This window comes from Notamacropus eugenii, chromosome 4 (genome assembly GCF_028372415.1).
Source record: "Notamacropus eugenii isolate mMacEug1 chromosome 4, mMacEug1.pri_v2, whole genome shotgun sequence".
Lineage (NCBI taxonomy): Eukaryota > Metazoa > Chordata > Mammalia > Diprotodontia > Macropodidae > Notamacropus > Notamacropus eugenii.
This window is the reverse complement of record NC_092875.1, coordinates 265,287,178-265,309,937: the sequence shown is the minus strand read 5'-3', so window position 1 is coordinate 265,309,937 and position 22,760 is coordinate 265,287,178. Positions and strand designations below refer to the sequence as shown.

At 34.2% G+C, this 22,760-nt stretch overlaps 1 protein-coding gene and 1 pseudogene across 1 annotated transcript in view; one reads left to right on the top strand and one right to left on the bottom strand.

Annotated features, from left to right (window-relative positions):
- The window catches only part of PPDPFL (pancreatic progenitor cell differentiation and proliferation factor like), a 206,347-nt gene that overhangs the window by 94,068 nt on the left and 89,519 nt on the right, over positions 1-22,760 (bottom strand). The window lies entirely within an intron of this gene.
- LOC140502488 (phosphomannomutase 1 pseudogene) lies at positions 910-1,642 on the top strand (annotated as a pseudogene).

The window sequence follows — 22,760 nt, the reverse complement described above, 5'->3', positions numbered from 1 at the left end:
TAGAAATCTACTACTGTGTATAGAGAAGTAAGAGAGGTAGAAGATAAGAGAGGAGGAAGGTTAATAAGAGGGAAGGGTAGATTAAAAGAAGCAGTGATCAGAAACAGCAGCTATCATGATTGTAAATCTGAATGAGATAAACTACCTAATTAAAAAAAAAAGATAGCAGAATATATTAAAAACTATAATCCAACAATATGCTATTTACATGAAACACACTTGAAGTAGAGAGACATATACAGAGTAAAAACAAGGGGTTAGAGTAGAATCTACTATACTTCAGCTGAGGTAAAACTGAAAAGCAAGAGCTAGTAATCATGGTCTCAGACAAAGCAAAAGTAAAATTAGACCTATTTAAAAGAGGTAAGCAGGGAAACTATATTTTGCTAAAAGTTACCATGCACAAGTTAAAAACTCAGTACTAAACACGTATTCACGAAATGGCAGAGGATTCAAATTTCTAAAGGAAAAGTTAAATTGGTAATAGAAGGAAATGTACAATAAAAGTATACTGGGAGGTCAATTTGCCCCTCTCATAACTAAATACATTCAACCAAAATATAAATAAGAAAGAAATTAAGGAGATGAATAGCATGGGGGGGGGGGAGGGATTATATATAATAAGCCTGTGGAGAAAATTAAATGAGAATAGAAAGGAATATATGCATATATCAGCTTTAGAGTGCACCTTCACAAAACAAAATTACCCATGTATTAGGGCATGCAAAATGCATAAAAGTAGAAATATTAAATATATCCTTTTCAGACCCTGTTTAAAAAAAAGACCATAGAAACATGAATTAAGGTCTGCCTCTCCCTCTCTCCTCTCTCCTTCCTCCTTTAGCCCAGGCTAAGCCAGGGTCACTCCCGCCAACCCCACTGTCCCCACCACGCTCCCGGGTCTAGGTCATGGGCAACAGGGAGATGTCTCAGAGGAAGGAGCAAGTTCCAGGTGGACGCGACCTTCATCCCGGTTTGCCAGAAGATCTACCCCGAAGTGGCGGCCTTTCTCCAGGAGCTTCAGGGACTGTTGGTGGGAGGATCCAATCACTTCAAGATCACAGAACAGCTGGGCGAGGAGGACGAAGTCATACAAAAGTCTGACTGTTCCTTTGACCAGAATAGGGCAGTGCAGTACAGAAACTGACAGCTGGTCTCCAAGCAGATCATCTAGAATCACCTTAAAGAAGAGCTTCTGAAGGATCTCATCAACTTCTGCCTCAACTACATGGCCTTGTTCAAGCTACCCAAGAAACACGGGAGCTTCACAGAATTAAGAAATGGGATGCTGAACATCCCCCATTGGCTGCAGCTGTACCCTGGAGGATTGAATTCTCTGAGCTGGACAAGAAAGAAAAGATCCGGGAGAAACTCGTGGAGGCCTTGAAGGCAGAGTTTGCGGGCAAAGTACTCCCAAGTTCTCCCAAGGGGCCAAGATCATCTTTTGACGTCTTCCCTGAGGGCTGGGACAAGAGCTACTGCTTTCCTGGACCAGGAGAGCTTTGACACCATCGCCTCTTTTGGGAATGAGAACAGCCCCGGTGGCAATGAATACGAGATTTACGATGACCCCTCCACAGTGGGGCACAGTGTGGTTTCTCCCCACTGGGAGCTCTTCCCAGAGAGTACTCATGAAGTGTGAGGCTGTGTCCCTTGACGGCTCAGGGACCAAGATGTCTTCACCTGAGGATTGTAGAAAACATCACCAGGTCATGTGGAGAAAGAGCCCTGGCTGGCTGCAGGGGTGGGGAAAGGAGGGGGACCTTTGCCTTCTCTCTGCTCCCCTCTTTTTTCCCCTTCCCCACCTAGGAAGAGTCACCCCTGCCTGTTTGCTGGAAAGGACTCAGAGAGAGGACCTTGGATTGGAAGGGGTCCAACAAAGCTTCATCATGGTGGCAGGTGGATAGATGGACAGAAAATGTGGGTGATGGATCAAGTCATCACTCAAAGTGTCTATACTCTAGGTTACTAATCTCTGGCCCCGGGTTTCCATGCACTACCCTATAGTCAGTCACGAAGTTGCTAGAGTGGGTGGGAAAACAGGTATCCAGGAAGGGATGGGTTTCTCTTTCTCTCCACTCTCCACTCTTTTCTTCCCCTCTCAAGTTTCTGTTAAGGCCTGGAGAGAAGGTGGGGGAGGGGCAGCGTGGGGGGAAGTCCATCAGTAAGCATTTAGAAAGTGCTTCCTATGGACCAGGTCCCTCCCTGCCTCAGCTCCACATTGGCTTAGGGGCAAGATGAAATCCACCTAGCTGTACACGCGGGGTTACCCTGAAGGTGGGTGCTAGACTTATCTTTGCATGTCAAAGACCTTAAACCCCACCTGTCCCAGGAGTCAAGCCCTGAAAGGCAGGGATTTGATGCCCTGGTCACCCTCTATTCCTCCCCGCACCCAGAGCTACTATTGGCCTCCTGGCATTCAACTAAGACACACAGCTGTGGACTAGTGGGTAGCCTTGTGGCTGCCTGACCAAAGTAGGAGGAGAGGTCAAGAAATCCTAGGCCTGATTTGCCTCTATATCTCCCACACAACATATGAACTGTTCCCTCAGGGTCTGAGCCTTGAGCTAGGACACTGTCCATCCTCATCTAGAATCAATCAGTGGTTGTTTTCTGTGCAAAAAACAAAAGATTTTTATGTTGGAGAGAGTGTATGTATGTAAGTAAAAGCTCTGCTTAGGGGTAAAGGACACAGCTCTGAACAATAGAGAGATTTATTATGGCACAAATTCTATTAAGTAAAGCAATCCATCTCAAAAAAAAGAAACATGAATTAAAAATTAATTGGAAATTAGATAATCTAATCCTAAAGAAAGAATTTTGAAAGAACAAATCATAGAAACCATAAACAATTTCATTAAAGGGAATGACAACAATGAAAAAATGATGATAAATCTCCAATTACACACCAAATTGGAAATCTTGAAAATCAAAAGAGAGATTAATAAAAGTGAAAATTTAAAAATTGAATTCATAAATAAAATTAAGTTGATTTCATGAAAAATCAATAAAATAGATCAGCCATCGGTAATTCATTTTTTTAAAGAAAGAAGAAAACCAAATTACCAGTATTAAAAATGAAAAGGGTAAATTCACCACCAGTGAAGGTAAAATTAAAACAATTATTAGGATCTATTTTGCCCAAAGATATGTGAATAAATCTAACAATCTAAGTGAAATGAACAAATATTTACAAAAATATAAACTGCCCAGGTAAACAAGAGTGAAAATAGAATACTTATATAACCTTCTAGGGAATATAAAATGGAAATACAAAGGAATCTACCTATTTCTCAACTGTGTGTAACACCTACACACAAAAAAAAAGGAAAAACATTGCAAGCAAATGGAAAAAAGCAGAAATATTAAAAAGCATCTTTTTAAATTTAATTTATTTGTTTTCAGTTTTCAACAATCACTTCCATAAGTCTTAAATTTTCTTACATTCCTTTTACTCTCCCTCCCTGAGAAAACTTGCAATCATATATGAGTTCTACACATACATTCTTACTAAATACATTTTTTCATTAGTCATGTCGCATGGGAGACTTAAAATGAATAGGAGAAACTATGAGAAAAAACAAAGCAAAACATAACATGAGAGAAAATACTCTGCTTCATTCTATATCCTGATTCCATAGTTCTTTCTCTGGATGTGGATGGCATATTGCCTCGAGTCCTTTGGGAATGTTTTAGGTCCTTGCGTTGCTGGGAAGGGTTAAGTCTATCAGAAACAGTACTCACACACTGATTGTTACTGTGTACAATGTTCTCCTGATTCTACTTATTTCATTCAGCATCAATTCATATAAGTCCTTCCAGGCCTCTCTGAAGTCTTTCTGTTCATCATTTCTTATAGCGTAATAGTATTCCATTACATTCATATACCACAACTTGTTCAACCATTCCCCAACTGATAGGCATCCTCTCAATTTCCAGTTCTTGGTCACCACAAACAGAGCTGCTATAAATATTTTTGTACATGTGAGACCTTTTCTCATTTTTATGATCTCTTTGAGATACAGTCCTAGAAGTCATATTGCTGGGTCAAAGGGTATGCACATTTTTGTGGCCCTTGGGCATAGTTCCAAATTGCTCTTCAGAATGGCTGGATCATCTCACAGGTCCACCAACAATGAATTAGTATTCCAAGTCTACCACATCTTCTGCAACATTTATTATCTTCCTGTTTTGTCATGTTAGCCAATTTGACAGGTGTGATGTAATACTTCAGAGATGTTTTGATTTGCAGCTCTCTAGTCAATAGGGATTTAGAGCATTTTTTCATATGACTATAGATAAGTGTAAAAACCATCTTTTTAGAGTATAATACATATACATATATGCTTATATATACCTATATTTCATATACCTATATTTAATATCTGTACATATACACATATATACTCGATAAAGTAACTTTGAACAAAATTTAAAAATTAACTGGAAACTAAATTACTTAATCCTAAAGAATAGGTGGGTCAAAGAAAAAATAATTTTAAAAATCATTAATTTCATCAATAATAATATTATATCCAAAGCAGTACTTACAAGAAAATTTATATTTCTAAACACTTTTTTCATTAAAAGATAGAAAGAGCACATCAATGCATTAGGTATGCAACTAAAAATATAGAAGACCACCATATTTAGAAGTAGCAATAATTCAATGGAAAAACTGAGATGATAAATATCAAAGAGGAAATTTAAAAGGGAAAGCACAAAGATGAATTAACAAATAAGTCAAAAACTATTTTTAAAATAATAACAAATAGATAAGTCATTACCATGGTTGATTTGAGAATTATTGAAAATTAAATTACTGGTATTAAAAACGGGAAAACAGGTAACTTCACAACATGCTGAAAAGTAAAATACATTAACATGAACACATTTATTCAATCATATGGGTGAAAACTTACAAAATTATGAAATGCAAAGATGACTGTGTTCAAATGACTCTTTCTTAGGAAAATAATTGTTCATACTATAAATCAACTACAAAAGAAAAATCAACAACAATCAGGAACAGATGAATTGATAAGCAAATCCTTTCAAACATTTAAAGAAAAATTAAACCCACTACTATATAAACTGTTTGAGAAATAATAAAATAAAATGTCATGCCAAATTCCTTCTGTGTTATAAATATGATTTGATATCTAAACTAGGGTGAGTAAAAAGAGTGAAAGAAATGTGTTGGCCAATATTCTTAATAAATATTGACACAAAAATTTTATATAAAATATTAGAGATAAGTCTACTGCAATATATCACAAGAAGCATAAGACTATGACTGGATCAGAGTTGAACCAGGAATGCAGAACTGGTTTGATATTAGGGAGAATATAAACATAACTGACCATATGAATAGCAAGAATAACAAAAAATATGACTATATCACACAATGTTTTGAAAAAGATAAACCATTCCTATTCCTATTAACAATGCTAGAGAGTATAAAAATAAGTTGAACTTTCTTTAATATAATAACTATGTACTTAAAACCAAAAGCTAGCATTATCAGTAATAAGTACAAACTAGAGGCCTTTCCAATAATATCAATGGTAAGTAAAATAAGAATGGTCATTATCCAGAATTACTATTCATTATTGTGATAAATATAACTATAACAATAAGACAAGAAAATCAAATTGAGGGAATAAACATAGATAAAAAACCAAAATTATCCCTTTTTATAAACATGATGATTAACTTATAGTGTTTCCTTAATTATGGGTCACAATCCCCTATGAGATCAGGACCCACAGTTTAAGAAGTGCTAAATAAGTAGCAGGGGAAAATATCCTAAAGAGAACCTTAGAGTGAACTAAAAAAATTGAAATAATTAAGGAATTAATTAAAGACGAAGGATATGAAATAAAAGCACATACATAATCAGTATTTTTTAGGTTACTAACATATTTCAAAATAAAAATATAGAAAGTGAAATCCAATTGAAAATACCTACAGATAGTATAAAATATTTAACTATCTACCTACCAAGACACACACAGGAACTACATAAACACAACTATTAAACACAGTTTATGCAAGTAAAGAGAGCTCCAAATAACTGGAGATCTAACAATTACTCATGAGTAGGCAAAGTCAATATTACATATTTAATATCATACCAATCAAAGTATCAAAAGATTATGGAGTCAGAAAAAAAATAACCAAACCCATTTGGAGGAACAAAAGGCTAAGGATATCAAGGGAATTAATTACCAAAATAAAATAAATGAGAAGGAAGGGAGCCTTGTAGTAGCAGATCTGAAACAATACTACATAAACTAATTTAATACTGGGTAAAAAGTAAAGAGCTTGATTATTGGAAGAGATTAGGTACATAATATATATCCTAGTTAATGTGGTAAGAACTCACTATTTGGCAAAAACTATTGAGAAAACTAAAAACTATGTATATATCGACATTTAACACTATATAGCAAAACAAGCTGCAAATGGATGCATGAGGCAGACATGCAAAATCATATAACAAATAAATTCAAGAGCACAGAGGATCTATAGATGTGCAAGAATTCATGACCAAATAAGAGACAGAGTATTTCACAGAAAGTGAAATATGCAAATTTGATCACAAAATTTAAAAAGATTTTGTACAAAAGTTCAACTTAAAGTAGCAAGAAAGGCGAAATACATGATGCCAGTAAGCTGATGAGATGCTGGTATGAACTGCACAGGTGATCTCAAGGGAAGGGTGGGAGAGAGTCTGTTCAGCATGAGCTGAGGTGGGATTCTCCTGACTCAATTTCTCCACTGACACCTGGCAAACTAAGCCTGACTGAATGCAAGTGGATAATCTAATCCTGCCTGAAACTGACATGAAGTTGGGGAGATATTGTATCCCTGCAATATCCTTACTATTGGTGGCAATTTCCTATAGTCAAAAGATTTGTAAACTTAATACCAGATCTATTCAATTATACATTATGGGTAGGGGAACGTCCAAGGTTGTCTAAAATTAAGCTATTAGGCATAGGACTTTAGACCAACAACAATATGCTAGGGTCCTTTAATTCTTAGTAATACTGTGAAGACAATTAGGTCAAGAGCTTGTGAAGTTAGCAACATATATATTATTTGTGTCTCAGTTGGTTAATGTTTAAAAAAATTTCCTTTTGTGGTCCATATTGTAAATGCTTTAAAAAGAAGTATTATCTGACCAAAAGTTGGAATTGCTTTATCTGTTATAAACTGTGTTAAAAATAAATATAAAATAAAATAAAATAAAATTCAACTTAAATCAGAAATGAAATAGGAAATTGAGAAGAAATTTACCCAGCAAATTTCTCTGAAAAGGCCTCATTTCTAAGGGGTATAGGGAATTGATTCAAAATTATGAGAATAAGAAGCATTCTCCAATTGATAGTCAAAAGATGAGAACAGGCAGTTTTAGAAAACACTATCAATAGCCAAATGAGAAATGAACATCGAACCAACTCTGAGAAACCATCTCATCTTTATCATATTGACAGAGTTGACAAAAAAGGAAAGTGACAATTGATTAACAGGCAGTGGTAAAACAAGTACATTAGTGCTCTGTTGGTAGAGGTATGAACTGGTCCAAGCATTCTTGAAGAACTATGTCTTAAAAGCTATGAAACTGTGCATACCCTTTGACCCAGTGGCACTGCTACTAGGTCTATAGCATAATGAGATCAAGGGAAAGAGAAGGACTCATATGTGCAAAAATACTTATAGCAGCTTTTTGTGTAACAAAATTTGGAATCAGATGGTCACCATAATATGGAGAATGGCTGAACAAATTATTGCATATAAACGTGCTGGAATGATATTTTGCTTTAAGGAATGATGAAGGGGCTGGTTTTTGAGAAGATTTGAGTAAATTGATGCATAGTGAAGTGAGTAGGACCAGAAGAATTTATATAAAAACAACAATATAATACAACAAACGATGAAAGACTTAGGAACTATGATCAATAGAATGCTTAACATAATTTCATTGAACTCACGATGAAGCTTGCTACCCATCTCCCAATAAACATGATGGATTCAAAGTGCAAATTGAGGAATATTGTTTTTACATATTCAATGAGAGAATTTATCTTTGCTTCCCTATATTTGTTTCTAACAAGGGTCATGTTTTTCTTGCTTTATCAATATGGGATTACAAGGGAAAGAGAGAGGGAAAAAATGCAGATCTGAAAATAAAATATGAATGAATTGAAAAATAAAATAAAACCTGCTTTCAACATGCACAAGTTGCATGACCAATTACTTGTCACTTATCCTCTCTTTATCTCAGTTTGCTCATCTCTAAAATTTGAGAGTTGGAATTGATGACCTCTGGAATCTCTTCAGCTCTAAATCTATGATGCTATGACTTAACCATGGTCAAGGTGCATCACCCAAACAATATTCACAGCACTGGGGATGACTATGAATATGCTGGCTTAGTTCTCAATTGCAAAACATAAAAGACTCTCCATACAGAAGGTAGAAGAAAAACATTTATTCAGACACCAGAAAGCCAAAAAACTAGATCCCAGAACCAGAAAGCCAAATCCATCATAGTGGCCAAATAGTCAATACACATACCACTGGAGGAGACAAAGATATTCCCAAGCCTTCCCCCACCCTCGTTGCTGTGGTCTTCCCACAAGCAACATTCATGAGCCTTGCTGTGCCTGCTGGCTTGGGTCTCTTTCCTCCACCCTGCCTGCTGTCACTAATTTCCTCCTGGTTCTGCTCCACCCTTCCTGTTCCACCTGTTCAGTAAGCTTTGACTTAGACTTCCAGGTGATTTAAACAAGTCACATGGGCCTATTAAGGAATGGCAAAGATCTTTCCATTTAAATTGCCATTACACAAGGGTAATGGATAAATATGGTCAAAAATTGTTATCATTATACACAGATAAGTAATGATACACTAGACTGTAATAAACTAAGAATTGGTAATAGTAATACAATAAGAAAAATAGAGATGGAGTCACACACTAGAGATGAGTTCTGGGAATTCTCTCTCTCTCTCTGTATATATATATATATATATATATATATATATATATATATATATATATATATATATATATATATATATATATATATATATATATATATATATATATATATATATATATACATATATATATATATATACATGTATATATATATGTATATGTATATATATGTATCAGAAAAAGGAAAATATTCAAGGAAAGTTATTGTTGAAATCAGCACTACAGTAATATTAAATTGCGTTCTTCTCTTTATAGTCTAATGTAGGGGAGAGTATGAATGATTTGCTAGGTAATACACAGTACAGTTTGGTAAAAACTCAGTCAAAGACCTCTTTCTTTCGCCCTATCTTTCATTGGTTTGGGTAACTATGGCAGGTGAATCATGCAGAGGCACATATATCTGAGTTCCCTTTATCGACATTTTAAGTCATGGCCATCCACTGTGCTGGTCCAGTAATGAGGTATATATGATACATAGAGGCAGCTAGGTGGTGCAGTGGATAGAGCACCAGTGCAGGAGTTGGGAGGACCTGAGTTCAAATCTCACCTCAGACACTTGACACTCACTAGCTGTGTGACCTTGGGCAAGTCACTTAGCCCCAATTGCCTCATCCTGGGTTATCTCCAGTCATCCAGATGAATATCTGGTCACTGAATTCAGATGACTCTGGAGGAGTCTGGTGACCTGCACAGCCCTCCCTCACTCAAAACAAAGTCAAGTGCAACTCATATCATCATTTCTCTGATGGCATGGTTTTTTTTAGCAACTAAGGATGAACACACACACATGATACATGCAAAAAGGGATCTGAGCAATGATAATTTATTCCATACAATCAGTCTTATATCTGACCCTCCATTATGTGGCTCAATTCCTTCATTCAGAGAAAACATGTCTAGTATTAGGAATACTGGCCCCTGGGGAAAATTTATTGGAGGGAGTAGGCTAATTTATGAAACTCTTGTGCATAGTTGATGTGAACCCAAGTCCTTGGACTTTAGAGTCACTTTCCACTATCTTACAGAGAAGCTCAAAACAGAAAACAGTCGGGGGAAGAATTAAAGGGCCCATGTTAATGAAATTGGGGCAGCTAGGTGGCACAGCAAGTAGAGTTCTGAGCCTAGAGTCAGGAAGAACTAAGTTCAAATCCAGTCTCAGACCTTTTCTAGTTGTGTGACCCTGGGCAAATCACTTGATCCTGTTTTCTTCAGTTTTCTTGTCTGTAAGATGAACTGGAGAAGGAAATGGCAAACCACTCCAGTATTTTTGCCAAGAAAACTCCACATGGGGTCCTGGACAGTTGGATATGAATAAACAAATACTAAACAAGCAAGCAAGCCAATGAAGCTAGAAACCACAGAAGGCCCTAGTCAAATACTTTATGGGGCTATCAGGCCCAGGAGCAACTATAAGACATGAGGAACTTTATCTGAACTGAAGTTGGAAGAAACGAGTAGAAAAATAAGAAAATTAATCTGGTAAGGCATTTTCAACAAGGAGAACAGAGCTCACTAGAAAGGAAGAACTAATCATGAAATAACAGAGGTTTTCCTTGACATTTTCACTCTATTGGAAGAGATACTTGATGCCTCAGACAAGATAGAGAAAAACAGATTTAGAATCCAGATCATCCACAAATTATATCTCCCAGAATCTCTTTGGTATTAGAAAGTGACAACCTTCCAAAGACAAAAGCTAAATACAAGATGAGAGGGAAAATTAGGCTTTGGAGCTAGGTTTAGAGTGCCATTATACACTTGGCAAACAGATGGTAACTGAAGACAGGCACACCTGGGGATAAGCAATCAACATGAAGTTGGCCAGGTTCATTTTCTTTGCTGTGATTATGAATGTGAATGTTGTGGGAGATATCATGTCATAATAGAGTAGATTATTACTTAATTAGGAGTTAGCAAGATTTGAGTTCTAATGCTCTTCTAGACATTTACTAGTGGTCTGACTTTAGGCAAATCATAGGATCATAGATCCAGAGGTAGATGGACAGCTTGCCTAATGTTAAGTGGTGCAATGAATAGAGTGCTGGTCCTATAGTAAGGCCTGAGTTCAAATCTAGCCTTGTATAACACTGGGCAAATTACTTAAGCTCTGTCTCTCTTAGTTTTCTAAAGTATAAAATGTAGATAATAATAGCACTTACTTCCCATGGTTATTGTGAAGATGAAATGAAATATTCAGAAGACCTTAACAAAGTCCCTGTAACATAGTAGGCACTCGATAAATCCGTGTTTCTTTTCTTCCTTCCTCCAGTCTTCTTTTTCTCCTTTCTTCCTTCTTTCCTTCCTTCTCCTTTCATAGATGAGGTAAAAGAGACCCAGGAAGGTTAAGTGGCATTCACTAGGTAACATGTATTATAAGTTTTAAAGGCAGGATTTGAATTCTGGTCTTCTGACTCTAGTCCAAGGGGTACCAATTAGGAACCCATTGCAATATTTCTGATGATAAGTGTATAGGATAAAAGCCTCTCATTTAGATACAAGGTGATGGATGCAATAGATATTGTAGAAACACAATAAATGTGGCTATGAAAGTAATTGGAAATGGATAGGAGGAAGAAAGAAGAAGGATAATAATTAGGTAATTGTCCTAAGTTTAGAAGTAGGAATGTAGGTATAACAGCACTGTCACAGCATAGGTGACCACTTTCCACCCAATTTTTTGCCTTGCTAGGCATCAAAAATATTTGAACTATTATTTTGTGACTGCTGTGGAATATTACATTTCTCCATGAAGAAGATACATCACAACACATTTGATTTATATGGAGTTACTGTTATCAGTACCTGCTACCCATAAAACCAATCGGGAAAAAAGAAAGATCACCTCTCTTAAAATTTAATATAGAATGCCAAGAGTTATGAAATTACATGAAATCTTCCAGGAAAGTCTGAATTTCTATAGTGTAATGTAGAATGAATGATTCTATTACATTAATTGAATAGATAGGATGGAATTGGATTCCAAATATGTTTCTGAAGTTGCACTTGATAAATTGTTCAGCACTTTCAAAGATCTCAAGCTGCTCACTGGAACAAAACATCTATTCTATTGGTACCATTATCTTTACAGTGATGCTATATGATGCACACCATAATCAGAAGGACTGTAATTCATTCAAAGGTCAATGGAGGGATGCATTGTTGATATAAGCAAACTCTACAAGAATTCATAGTAATTAGAGAAAGTAACTAGAACAAGAGAAAACCAATATAAAAAGGACCAAGAATACCTTCCTCCACAGTGTTCCGAGGACACCAGTCCCTGTTTCCTTTATCACCAGTCCTCCTAAGAATTCTTCTCAGAGAAGAGAATGAAGCACAGAAAAGTGACACTGGATAAAAGGTCCAGCTAGCGTATCCTCTCAAAATCTTCCTGTTGTATCCCAACTCACACCTCAAGAGCAGGAGAAGTCATTCAACTCTCGTGTTCTAACAGAGATCTGATGTCAATTGCTTATAAAAGGGGGAATTATTGAACTTTCAGGAGGGAAAAGATTGTTGACAAAAATTTCACTTCCAACAAAGATATCACACAAAATCAGCTATTCTTGATAAAGACAAACAAAAATTTACACAGTGGAAGGAATAAAAATGTGAAGAGAAGAAATGTAGAGGAGAAAAGAAAATGTGAAAAAGTGTTTCAGTGGAGAGCTACCTTAAAGAAGGAAATTGTTTTAAAACTCTCTGAAGAAGAGAAAGGTAGCATAGCAAATTGTGAAAGACCCCATTTAAAAAATGATAAGGGAATTACATAAAACAACCACAATGCCTCAAAAGAGAAATCCAAGAATAAGCGTAAACAGAAACACATAAATTAAAGCCTTAAAGGAAGAAATCAATAAATCCAACCAGACACTACAGACTTTCAAACAAAAGACAGGAATGTTCTCTACATCACATCATGAGATTCTCAGAAAAGAATATTAGATTTGAATTGAAAGTGAAAGTGTAAAAACTGAAGGAAAAAAAGAATAGAACTTAAATAAAATTGGAAGAACACATTGAAGCTCTACAAAATAAGGTTGATCAACTGGAAATTAGGATACAAAGAAATTATCAAAGGCAAAGATTCTTTAGCTTTTTGAGTCATTTAAACCTATGACAGCCTAGTGAAATCTATGGATTTCTCCTCAGAATAATGTTTTTAGATACTTAAAATTAAATACCTCAGATTATAAAGCAAACTACTTATATCAAATTGTAATAATGAGAATATTTGAAAACAAGTTTAGAAATCATTGTTTAATATCTCCTAATTCAAGGTATATAGGTAAGAAAAATCACAAAAAAGAAGCTCTACAAAATCATACCTCCAAAAATCATACATAAAACTGTGCAGAAACAATATGATCGAATGATATAATATAGCTCATGAGACTCCTCAGAGGAGGAAAAGAAAAAAAATCCAGCTTCAATCAGCAAGAAATACTTTTGTCAATTTCAATTTGTAATTCTGAAGAACAGATTTTTCAAGCCTAGAAAAAGACAAATCTTTGAACATCAAAAAAAAAAAAATAGAGTAGCACTGCGCTTATAAGAAAACAAAGGAAAAAATATAATGAGTTATTGAGGGGAACAAATGAGATCAGTGACCATCCCAAAAATAACTTATCTTGCAAAGTTAAACCTAAGCATTAAACAAGGTAACTGTACATATAATAAAAGTGAATAATTAAATTTATTAATTCAAAAGAACTCAATATAGAGAATACTATTTAACATCCAAATGGCCCAAAATCACAAAGATAATATAATAATAAAAGACTAAGAAATTACACATCTGTCTTTGTCTAAGTCTCAACGAACAAAATGGGGGGAATGGGAAAGATGATGGTTTTTATTCCAGTTAGATTGTCTTTAAAAAAGACTTGCATATTAATTTAGATATATTGAAAATCAATGAGCATAAGAATCTAAGGAGCAAAAGGAACAATGAGATTAAATAAAGATGAGAGTAGTTAAAAGAAATGGAATGATATTTTAACGAAAAATATTACTGCCATGTCAGTAAATCAGTATTGTAGGGATGGGTTAAAATGAAAGGAATGTCTCTTCTGAGGGTAAAGGATAGACTGGGATAAATTATAACTGGTCAGAATTAAAAGTAAAGGTAAACAAGATGATTTCATCTCCTTTCATCCCAGCATTATGAATAGTTAAAGAGCAACAACAGAACATGGTAGGGAAAGGAAAATAATGAAGGGAGGAGTGAGACTTTGTAATAGTCTATGAAGAGCAGAATATTTGACAGTATTGTGAAGGGAGTCCACAGGGTGGAAGAGGAGAGACAAGCATCTTGCTGGGAGATTTGTATAATTTTGATCATTAGCTTCTATTAGATAGGGTCAGGCATTTTAGAAATACTTTAAATAAAATTCCTTTTCCATTAGGGGGTGGGGGTAGTCATGACTCTAATATGGCAAGATCTAGGGAAGGTTGAATCACAAGACACAAGTTCCAAGGGAGGGTGGAAGACATTAAAAGGGATAAGCAATGAGGGAAAAGGTAAAGAACAGAACTTGGTGCCCCAGATTTGATCACACAATAATTTCAACTCTGCTACCTTCACCAAAAATTAACCTTCCTAAAAATAGAGTACAGGTAGGGAACCTGGAGTGCATGAACTTGCTTTTAAATATATACATACATTTATTCATATCTATATGTATGTATGTGTATATAACTGTTTTTTCAATATAATTAGTTTCCTATTTATTTTTTTACTATTTATTTTATTTTACACATTTTAAACAAAAGGGCACATAACACTAAAAGGTTATGATCAGCTAATCTAGAGACTAGTCTAGAGGTCTTTCTTATGTACAAGAAGAAAGAAGTAAAGAAGAGGTTAAATTGAAAATAACACTTCTAAGAAAGAGCATTACAAAATAAAATAGCCTATAAAATGGTTGGGAAGGTATTACACCAATTTATTTTATTTATTTATGATAATGTTTTATTATTTAGATATTATACTATTTTATTCTTCACTGAGCTGGGAAAGAGAAGGGTGAAATGGGAGAAAAAGAGATAGAGACAGAGACAGATAGAAGAGCAAATAAAGCAAATTCTTGGAATTGGGCAGGGTAATGGAAGAAAGAGACTGTGGGGAGGGGTGACTTTGTAGGCTTAGTTTATTGAAAACAAAGCAAAAAGTAAGGATTATTAATATGAATGATATGTACATATACATTTAACTGACTTGTTAAGCTCTGGAAATAGGTAAATTGTAACAACAGGAGGTTTCAATTTTCCTTGCACAGAGATGGAGAAATGCAACAGAATCATAAAGAAAATAGAAAGCTAAATAAATATTTTTAAAATTAGGATTTATTGACCTAGAGATATTTGTAAATGTTAAAGTGTATATATGTATATATACATACATATATTCTATAGTACCTTTAAAATAATTTATTATAACTTAAGATATATAAATCAAGCTTTAGCCCCACTGCCTTGGGTTTCCTACTAGAGGAGGCCTCATGACATGTGTTTAATTTCCCTACCTCAATGGAATCTGCTTATAACCTGTGTGAGCTCTTTGGTATTTTTGGAGTTAAGAGCAGTTGCAAAACCTCTGCGATTCTTTGGTGATTTGTTACCAGAGTTGACATTAATAATAGCAAATGATTTGGGGAGATCCAGAGTTCTCCTTTTTCTAAAGTCTTCATTTCAAGACTCACAATCTGAAAGACAGAACTGATGATAGCAGATAAGATTAACATTCTCATCAATCTAGATTTTCCTACCCTTCCCAAACTTACAAGGAATATACTCTAAGAGCAAACTCACAGCCCACTCGGTTCTGCTCAGGCTCAAGTGAGGGATATAAATCCTTTGCCAGATTTCCCCAAGGTTGGGGGTGATTTGGAAGTAAGTGATATGATCAAAGTAACATCTCTCAGGCCCTCATCAGAACAGATTCACTTCTCATTGTACTATCCATTTTCTCTCATTAATTGTTAGCTAAAGTTGATTGCCACCCTCAGGAACACCATTTCTTCCAAGGGCATATAAACTGTAAGTCCACCAACCATGATTCATCTTTGGTATTTGAGAGTGTCATTAACCCATGTTGTTGGTAATATGCTAGCATTATTAATAAAATGATTAATAACCCATAAATTCTCTCTCCATATATATATATAATTACAATATATAATACACATAATATTTCTATATATATAATAAAATAATATGTACATATAATGCATAATATATTAGAAGACAGTATAAATACTGAACAGATAAAATGTAAGAAAAACATGTAGGCATAAATGAAAGTAAAACTAATGCAATGATTTCCTAAATAATTATTGTGTGGGTAAAGGAACAAAATATTTAAAATAATAATTGATTATTTTTAAAAATTGACAACAGTGAGACAAAGATTATGGGATGCAACTTTAGTCATTGTCAGATAAAAATAAATATTTTTTAAAATTTAAAAGAAAAATGGAAATTGCTATTTAAATTTCATGCTAAATGAAGTTTTAAAGGAGATTTTTTAATGGACCATTACAATACAAATTTGTCAAGAATTTAGAGAGTATTTAATAACTTTGCTAAAAAATATTCTTAAAAGTAGAAAGGGTACACTGCCCACCTCCCATTTGGAGACAAATATGGTTATATTAACTAAACAAGGGAGAGAAAAGAGACCTATAGACAAATGTTCTAACAAATACTGGTACCAAGTTTTTAATGAAATCCACTCAAAGAAATTACAATACACATAAAAATAACCTGCAATCACCAAATTGTATTCATGTCAGTAATAGATGATAGTTGAACACTGAAAGAACAATTAGTATAATTAGTCATATAAACAATAGCCTTATTTCTGCGATCATGTAAAATATTTACACATTAATCATTTTGTTCAAGAAGACAGAAAGAAAGGAAGGAAGGAAGGAAGGAAGGAAGGAAGGAAGGAAGGAAGGAAGGAAGGAAGGAAGGAAGGAAGGAAGGAAGGAAGGGAGATGTTTCGGTCAGTATTCTTTCATATATCATGACTTCTTTCCTGATTTTTGCCATTACTCTGGCATATAATCTCAAAATCTCATATGTGGGTAGTCTTGTGGTTGGTGTCTCTATTTCAAGTCTTTCATCACTCCAATCGATTCTCCACTAAGTTATCAAAGTATTGCTCTGAAAGTTTAGGTCTGATCACATCATACCTCTATTGAATGAATTTCAATGGTTTCTCATTATATCTAGGATCAAATATAACAACTTTCATTTGCTTTTTAAAGTTTTTCATCACCTGGCCCCTTCCTACTTCACCATTCTCCCTACACTTAACTTCACTACACATACCATACAATCCTGGGACAATTGCTTCTCACTGTTCCTCGAAAAAGAAACCATCTCTGGATACTGTACATTTTTACCAACTGTCTCATTTGTCTGAAATGTTCTCTCTCCCTATGTCTACCTCCTAATTTCCTTGATTTCCTTCAAATCTTGCCTAAAATCTTAACTTTCCGATGAATCTTTTCCTAAATCCCTTTATGCTAGTGTCTTCCCTCTGAGAAAACCTCAAAGTTATCCTTAATATATCTTTTTCATACAAAGTTGTATGCACATCATCATTGGAATGGTGTCTCCCCAATTAGATTAGAAGCTACTTAAGGGTAAAAATTTAAATTTGGATTTTTCTTTTATTCTTTCTTTGTATCCTCAGTGATATGCGCAATGCTTGGCAAATAGTAAATACTTAATAAATGCTTGGTGACTTCTTCTGACTACTTTGTAACTGTGTGGTTCCAGTCACATATCCCTACCTCGTTGTTTCATTCTTTCATCTGTATCATAAAGCACTTGAGCTCCTGAAAATGCAATGTCTGGGTTGGAGCTAAGAATTCTTTGGACAGGAAGGACATCAAATCGAGCAATATTTGAATAAATTAACTCTGTTCATTAGAAGGACAAATACTGAAGTTCAAATGTAAATTCTTTGACCACATAATGAAATACAAATCTCATTGGAAAAGGTTTTGATGTTAGGAAAGATTGAAGGCACAAAGAAAAGAGAACAGCAGAAGTGACATGGATAGAGAGTATCATGAAAGCAATAAACATGAGCTTGGACAGACTTTGAGAGAAAGCAGAGGATAAAAAGACCTGACTTGGTTTGGTTCACAGGGTCATAAGGAGTCAGAGATGGCTGAATGATCGAACAGCAACAATTCACTGTTGGCAGAACTGTGAACTATTCCAACCACTCTGGGGTAGAATTTTAGAATTATACCCAAAGCACCATAAAACTATGCATACCTCTTGACACAGAAATACCTCTAATAGGTCTGTATTTCAAAGAGATAAAATAAAAAGGGAAAGGATCCATATGTACAAAAATATTCATAACGGCTCTTTCTGTGGTGGCAAAGAATTGGAAATTAAGAGGATGCCCATCCATTGAAGAATAGCTGAAAAAATCATTGTATATGATTCCAAAGGATTGCTACAGTGCTATAAGAAATGACAAAGGGGATGGCTTCAGAAAATTCTGGGAAGACTTATATGAACTAATGCAAAATGATTAGTTCATACAAGTCTTTCCAGAATTTTCTAGGCGAACATTATTGTAATGATAATCAACTGTGAAAGCTTGAGCTCCTCTGGTCAATAAAATCATCCACAACAATTCCAAAGGACTTATGATGAAAAATGCTATCCACTTACACAGAAATAATAGATGCACTCTGAGTGCTGATTGAAGCATTTTTCACCTTATTTTTCTTGCTTGTTTTTGTTTGCAACATGACTAATGTGAAAATGATTTGCATGACTTCACATGTAAAATGGTTAGCCTGTTTCTTGTTTTTTCAGTGAGTAAAGAAGGGAATGGAGGAAGGAAGAGAACTTAGAACAGAAAATAATTATTTAAATAGGAAAATACATATATATATAAATATCGAATTATAGTGAAAATATTATAATATTTGTATTGTACATAGAAAATTGTCCTTTATTTAAAATGTCACCAACAAAATCAAGCCACAAATAATAAAAAAAAACAAAAGGAATATTGAACATTATATGATCAAAGACACATTCCAGAAGAATTCCACAAGAAATCTACATTAAAATTCAAAACTGTGCCCTTAGATACCCGTGAAACTTGTGCATTTATCTTATTTTTAAGCCTTAGTTTCCACACTTGCAAAATGAGAAGTTTGTCCTCTAAAGTCCCTTATATCTCAAAACGTAGGATCATTAGTATGTGAGCTATGTGAAGAGAGGGATTGAAGGTATTTTTGCGGGTTTTTTTTTTTTGTTTTTTCTTTGTACTCCTAGTACTCAGTATAATGCCTGATATATAGTACATATTTGATCAATGTTTCTTAATCAATTGCTTCATTGAGTGATCCTAAGTGATATATTTTTGCCTTAACATGGGGAGAGGTACTTCTGCATTCATAAAGGGTATTGCAATATCCCAAGCTCTATCATGTCTCTAAAAGTTGTAAAGGATGAAATATGAGTCAAATGGAACACTGTATGTCAGTATGTTTTCCAAGGATAAGCCTAGTTACAATGAAAGAAATTCATCATCATAAAAATGATGACTAACAGTGATGAAGGGTGATTGGTAGTGACACAGGCAAATCACAAATGCTATTTTATTAATTTGCAGAGTGTTTGCTTTCTTCAGTAATGGAGTAACCCATACTGATAAAATAATGGAACTTGAGTGTATTGAAGTATTCTCTCATTTTGTAATGGTAGAAAACTTCAAGAAGAAAAACTCAAAGACAAATCAGAATAAAAGAATTATACATTTAACCTACATAAAACATAATCTTTAATGGCTTCAGAAAAGATAAAGAAATATTTTTTCCTCTTTTCAGTCTTGTATTCTGAAGAGTTCCCTTAAATGTAATTTTATATAGAAAAACCTCTTCCAAATGAGAGGCATTTATTTGACAGAAAAGACAAAAAGCTGCAGAAGTCTTAAATAAAAAAGCTCATTAAAAATTAAAAGATCCCCAGGAGACATCATATATGTTTAAATCATCCCAAAGAGACTTCATATGTGCTTAAATCAGCCAAAAGTTAAACAGTATAATTCCAAATGAGATGTGCAGTGACATAATTACTTATTTAAGGTGATTTGCAACATCTTACAGCGTGTTAGAGCTTCAATATGAGCCATTTTAATGCTTTCTGAACACCTGATAAAACATACGGAACTTATACTTCTATAATAGACTGTCAATAAACAAAACATTTCTGATTAATGTTTAAAATTCCCCATTCTTGAGAACAACTGCACCTATTTCTCATTTATTTCTTTGTGTTTCCCCTCACATGCCCTGTTTGATTTTTAAGGACACATTCACATGACTCACACTCTACTTTATAAAATAATAAAATTTTAACATTAAAAAGAGCTGAAGAGGTTACCTAATCTAGCAATTATGTGGAATGAGAATCTCCTGACAAGCATTTATACAGTCTCAGTTGAACATGTTTAGTAGGCAGTTCAGTGGTACAGTAACTAGAGGTCAAAAGACATGAGTTCTAATATTCACTTACATATGTACCATCTGTGTGACTTTGACAAATAATTTCACTTCTCTCTTTGCTAATTTTCTCCTACATAAAATAAAAAAAAATAGCATAAGGCTATGAAGGAAAAATGGCATATATAAAGTACTTTGGAAACCTTAAAGTATTATACAAATGTTAACAACGGTAGCAATGGTAATTGGTATTGTCATTATCATACTCATTGTCATCATTATATCAGTAGTAAAAGAAAGTTCATATGACAGCTTATTTTCCATTTTGGGGACAGGCATAAAAATTCAGAAGTTGTTACTTTTTCCTTTTATTTTTCCTATAAAATACATATACTGATCATAATTCAAGCTCCCATACCCTATATCCCAAAGACATCAAAGAAAAAGGACAGGAACCTGTCTGCATAATACATATGTGTATATAATATACATATATATGTATATATACATATATGTATATATATATATATATATATATATTTCTAGCAGCATTCGTTTGTGTCAGCAAAATTTGAAAACTGAGGGAATGTCCGGTATTTAGGTAGTGACTAAACAAGCTGTAGTATATGATTATGATGAAATACTACTGTGTTATAATAAATGACAAGCAGTATGGTTTCAGAAAAACCTGGGAAGATTTATATGAACTGATGTAATGAACAGAATCAGGAGAAAATTGTACACAGTAGAAGCAATATTGTAATGATTGTCTCTGAAAGATTTAGCTACTCTGAGGAAGACAATGATCCAAGACAATCCCAAAGGATCCCAAATACTATCCACCTCCACAGAGAGAACTGATTTATTCAGTGTAGACAAGCAAATATTTATTTCTTTATCTTTCTGGTTTTTTGGGGGGAGTGTCTTTTGCAACATGATTAATATGGTAATATTTTGCATGACTTCACATGTGTGATCAATATCATATTTTGAACCTTGTCAGTGACTGGGGAAGGGGAGGGAGAGAGAGAATTTGGAATTCACATATTTCAAAAAATGAATGTTCATGTTTTTACATGTAATTTGGAAATATTTTACAAAATAAAATACAAAAATCTCTCTTTATATATATGCATACGTATAAAATACTCAAAGCTGAAGTGAATACATCAATTAGAGACTGATAGAATATGAGGAGAGATAAAGAATGAAAGGGATAGAACCATTTAGTAGATTAGCAGACTACTTGGATGTTGGAACATACCATACTTTCTGAAAATTATCACTGTTATGGCATAGGTACAGGTAGAATATTAAGACCTAATTCCCTCCAACTAGGGGATCCTGGTTGTGACAGATTGGTCCCTACTTGTGTACAAATTTTTCTGCTTTTAGGATTTTCTACCACACACCCAAGACATCCCACCAATAATTATTGACTTTAGTTCATTGTAAGAGTATAAAAGAGCTGCCACTGGAAAATGAAGTCACTATAGAAGAGGATGCTTTGGGTCTATGAGCAGCTTGAGTTATCATCAGAGAATTCCACAGTAAGCAATAAGCAGTCCAGTCATCTTGATTGCTGGAAATATATCACTAGATATGCCATCCAACAGCAAAGTTAATGCAATCTGTCTGCTTTTCAAAAAAGAGATGATATCAGAATATAATAAAAATAGCAAAACTAACCAAATTAATTTATAGACATAATGGAATATGAATCAAAATGTCAAAAAGCCTTCGTAAAATAATTAAAGTGGTAAAATTTATATGGATGAGCAAATGGACAAAAATATCAAGGGGAACTATAAAGAAAAGATGGAAAAAAGTTTTTTTATTTAAATCAATTAATGGAATAAATAATCTGGAATAAGAACCAATGTCATAAAATACACTGGTGTTAGTAATTCCTTGATCACAAAACATTCTAGAAGATACTTTAATGAATATTCTCAGGAAAATGGGTAAGTGGTATCACTTAAAATGTTATTATATCGACAACTCATTCCATATACTATGATAAATTCCAAATATGCCAAAGGGAAGGAAAAGATAAACCTTGCTATAAGACTTCTGATCAAAAGAACAAGATGATACTGTTCTGGTATTTGTTAATTCTCTGTGAAGATTAAGGCTCATAACATGTGGCATGTAGTCAAGAATTTTTTTCATTTCATCCTTAAAATGAGCCAAGTAGATTTCCTCTATAATAATCCCATAAATAAGGTGTCAGTCTGAGTTCAGAAAACGCCATAATA